This window comes from Daphnia pulex, chromosome 3 (assembly GCF_021134715.1).
Source record: "Daphnia pulex isolate KAP4 chromosome 3, ASM2113471v1".
NCBI lineage: Eukaryota > Metazoa > Arthropoda > Branchiopoda > Diplostraca > Daphniidae > Daphnia > Daphnia pulex.
The window spans coordinates 6,237,583-6,242,507 of NC_060019.1; the positions used below are offsets into that span (position 1 = coordinate 6,237,583).

Genomic DNA, 4,925 nt, shown 5'->3' on the forward strand with positions numbered 1-4,925 from the left:
CATCGTTGAAATTAAGGCAGGGAGGGAACATGCCTGCCTAAGGTGACAAGGAGGATCAAGATAACATGCTTGGTTTTCTTTTTCCCAAATTCTGAAATAGTTTGGTTAAAAACAATCATATTTTAAGAATCATGATTGATATGCTAAAAAAATATATCAAAATTTCTTACTTTTTGATCCTCCTTTCTTTCTTGAATGTAGATAAACGTACTGTTTAAGTTGTCTACGGGAATATGAAAAAATTTTCTTGTACAGTTTGTTTTCTTTTGGTGATAGTAAGAATAAGACGCTTTTTGAAATTTGGAAAACCGCCCAATTCATACCGAGATAGCAAGACGACGACTTGTGTTTCAGTACCAGCAACCTTTTTGGTATTTGTTGCGACGCAGTAGGGACATTTTGATTAGAAGCTGCCCTCAAATGGCACCAGCACAAGTCTAGGAAGAGAACACAAATACTCTTCAGGCTGAGAACCGGATACAACAGACTAAAGGCACAGATGGCCAGACTGATGCCACAAGAAAACCCAAACTGCCTTGAGTGCAAAGAGCCAGAAACAACTGAACATGCCCTCTTACACTGCACCGCCCTGGAAATGGAGAGATTAGAATTAACACAATACTTCAGAGAAAAGAACCTCAATCTAAACTTACCAAACGTGCTGGGCCTCAACATCGAACTAGATCACCGCACCCAATTCGAGATCCAGCATCACTTGGTCAGATACATCAAAAACTCAAGACTCATAAACCGAATCTAAAGAAGGCAAATCATCACAAACAAACAAGTACACAACAATTATAATTTCAAAACATACCTGAAGGCACCCGCCAACGCAGAAAGCACACAAAAATTAGGAAAATCCAGCAAAGCAAGCGAACTAATGGCGTCTCCTCCTGACAACTTGCCAAAAAACCACAAGACAAAGGAAAAAGAACCGAGAAGAAGGTGGGGGCTAAAGGGCTACCCTGTGCCCAGCATCCGAAGACAAATCTGGCCACCAGATGTCCTCCTCGGAGCCCCATCAAACATAAAAAAAAAAAAAAAAAAAAAAAAAAAATTAGAAGCTGCAAACGATCACGACAATCGTGACGGTCTCTCTTGTTCTTGACCTTATTAGTATGAAGATTCGAATCGATCCACATTTTACAGACCTTAAAAATAATATACTGAGTCAATTTAAAGTACAAAACAGGTACAATAAGGCTTACTTCAAACTGATCAAGTGACGAGAAACGAAGAGATTTAAACAGGAAAAATAGATCCATTTTAGCATTCTGAATCAATGTTCCACTGAGAAACCATCGACGGAAATCCTTGAGCTTGAAAAAAGCTTCCGCTGTTTCTTTTTTATGATTTGGAATCCTGTGACCCTTATAAAAAACGATTCGATCAAATTTTTATTGCAAAAAACTGACGAACTGGTAGCAGCCTCTCCCCATTCAGAATTTGCACCCGAAAATATTTCAAATAGGACGATGTTTATCGGCAAGAATAAATACAGAAACATTAAAAAAAAATCAGACTTGATTTCAACTCAGAGAAGCTTAATAACTACGATTTCTTACCTTGTACGGGGTTATCATAATGTCATATTTCTTTAGTTCCAACACATTCATTTCCCTGCAATTTTTCCTCGCTTTCGACAACTTTAGGACAAAAAAAAACAATGTTATTACACCACAAAATTTATTCAACTCGACAAGTATATTTAACGTACGATCAATGCAATCATAGAATGAGTTTTCCCCAAATCCATACATCTGCCAGTATCCCACCTGACAGAAAATGTAAAGAACGTATGATTTAAAAATAAAAAAACAAGAAATGGTTACGACTTACCAGAAGCGTGAACGGGTGATTCGCGCCACATTATCCATTTAGGTGCACGCTCCTGTTGCGATAGAAAATGAACTGTAAGGCTTGATAGTAGTGAAACATAAATCGTTTTCTTTGGGGCAACTTACTAGTTCACTATGAAGATTTACTGGAACGGGTTGAATAGTTACCTACCAGATTTTCTTTGCTTAGTATGATCCGCTAAAAACGGTAAACTTTTTGATTGTTGATTCCTCGAATACTGTAGCTTCAGGGAAAAAAGAAACTTTTTTACGTTGAAATGACAGACGATTGGTTGTTTTATATCCCAGAAGATTTTGGTTTGCTTGTGGTCAAAACTGATGGAATTATCTTCACTATTTACTACTTTTCCTAAGCCGTTTTATTTCTTCCAAAATGTCATCGATTCTTTTCTGCGATAAACTACCTAAATTATTTTAAAATAATTTCTTTTTCTGACCAATTTTCTCATTTGAAGATTTCAACAGTTCCCGTGTTAGGGGTCCAGGTGAACTTAAACCACCTGCTGTTCTCGGGCTTTCAACAATCAGATTACAAGATTCTTGAACAACACAATGATCCTCAGAAGACTCTCAAGAATATTATTCTCAGATATATCCAGAGTTTTCAATTTATTGCTTCTTCAAGTGATCCTATGTATATGAAAACCTTTCATCATAATTTTGTTATGTACATTACGTATAGCAGCAGAATGTGAACAAAGATATAATTCAACTACTAGTTACTGTATATTGCACTCTTCACTAAGTTCCAATTTGGCAGTATGCAAAAAGTACTTTCAGATTCAAACGCTTGAAAGTCCTAAATTCGACAACATTTTTGTACAGCTAGGTAAATAAATATGAAATATTGGGAATCTGAGAGTCGCATAATTTACTTATTCTATAATTTTACTTTCCCATATTTTATGAAGGTTAGTTTTTGGTTTCATATTGAATTATATTGCTACAAAGCTTTGAGAAAGTTCATTTACGAATGTGGAATGCCATACATACTCGTCGAAAGTGGTTTTCTTGAGTCGGGATCTCTATCTGGGTTTTTAGAAGGCAAAAACTACAATCGGTGCAAGAGGATTCATGAGTTGACCGCGATCGCATTCGCATGAAGAAAGAATTTGCTCACGGCCATAGACAAAATCGAAAGACTTTGTGTTTTTTTTTTGAGCCGAGAGGAAAGAAAAATCAATTTGAAAAGGCGAATCCGCTTTAAACCACCGCGCATCAGAGCGCCTGATACCCGTACTCTACATTTCGAAGCCTTTCTCAAAAGTTGGAATGGTGGTTTGAAAGTAACTAAGCAAGAGATAGCAGGATTTCTTCGCTACGTTAATTGTGTAAATGTAAATCAATCAGCATTTGTTTCATCCATCCCTATTGAGATCGACGATCTTTTTCATAAATACGAAAGGGATCGTGGATTGACTGTTATGGGAGAACCTGGCCCGACAGCGAAATATTGGATGCTTTATGTAAGCCTGATCGACGTACATTGCAAATTGCCCAGAGCTAATAGGATGAAAGATCGCAGGCTATACACTCAAATGCTACCGGAAGTAATTAAGGTTTTCTTTACCTTCAACCATCACAACTATGCACGATGGAGAACTAAGTGCACATAAATTTTTCGTTTTTCAGTCAATTAAAAATAACGATTTCCATTTTGCTTTTAGGTACCACGATAATTTAATGGCTATGGAAACTTTCGTATCCAACAGACTGTTGGATTAATTAACGACATACTGTTGGCAACAGTATGTCGTTAATTCCTAGATTACAATAATTCTCCTCATTTGCTCCTATTTCTGCTGGTTCATCTTCAATATTTTCTACAAAACGTTCTCTCAACTCTTTCAGCAGATTCTTCTTTAAGGGATTCTCTTATTTGCGGAGGCTGCATTGTCTTTCTTGAATCTATTCAGGAGGCAATCCGTAATCTTTATATTCAACTAACAAAAAGTATTTTCCCTCGTTATCGACATCCCCTTCCCCATTTACATTCATCGTAGACGAATTACACAGCAAAAGTATCCGGAAGAGATCCCAGCCGAGAAGTGCATGTCGGCAATTGTCCGTAAATTGCCCGTAAAATGCCAAAGAACCACTGTAATAAAAACAAATTAAAAATTTACAGGTAATGAGTTAAGAAGACACACCTCAACTGGATCTTGATTAAATTTCCGATAATAATTTTTGAATGGGGAGTCATTCAACAATTCATTAATAGGCCAACTTGCTTCAAGCATTTCCTCAATTATGAAAATTAGGCTATGAACGGACAAGAGTCAACCCTTTATTGTTGTGTCGGACATGAACATTACAGACGGTGATTCCACGTTTCTAACTTTTTCTTTCTAGCAGCCCAATTAGTTTTTGGTACAGCAGTAGCTGCTCGACTTGAGTTGAAAATGCCGAAGATATAATTTAGTAGTGTTGTAACCGGGGATTTAGTGGGATTGGAACCTAAAACCATAATTATAATTAGTTTATCATTGTAAAACCGAGAATAAAAATAAACATGTTGCCTACAAGCAGACTCTTGTGTCGACCAGAAAAAACTTTATTTCGATAGAATGCTAACGACATTGAGACAGATTCGGACAGAAGCTGTGCAGCTTTGCTTTCGGACATTTTCGGAAATGCCTTTCGGAAATGCCAATGCTTTTCGAGTTTATGTAGCCGCTCAAATTAAACATAGTTCAAGGTACTGCAGCAAACTAAGAAAGTATAGCACAATTATTAATGGCTTACATCGAAGAAATAAAAGTCACCTGTACTTCCCGATGTGTAAGAATGTAGTTTCTCGCACATCTCAACAGATGTGGAGTGTCTATAAAATGATTAACGTTTATCGAATCATCCATCCTGTGAGCAAAGGAACTTTGAGAGGTCCCATCTATAGTTTTCTAGACATGGATTCCAAACATTCCCATTGCTTGTTTGTTACACGCGTCACCATCACTAAAAGTAGCTTTAACGATTGCACCATGATGGTGAAGAGTAATATCATTGCTTTGGTGATAATTTAGTGAAGAACTTTACCAGAAGTTGCAACCTGCGAGGCAAAAC

At 37.0% G+C, this 4,925-nt stretch overlaps 1 long non-coding RNA gene across 1 annotated transcript; it reads right to left on the reverse strand.

Annotated features, from left to right (window-relative positions):
* Positions 1-438: 438 nt before the first annotated feature.
* On the reverse strand, positions 439-928 carry LOC124190198. The gene is made up of 3 exons (XR_006872904.1): positions 818-928; positions 654-756; positions 439-589 (listed from the first exon to the last, which is right to left on the reverse strand). It is a non-coding gene; the product is annotated as an uncharacterized LOC124190198 (long non-coding RNA).
* Between the last annotated feature and the right edge of the window lie 3,997 nt (positions 929-4,925).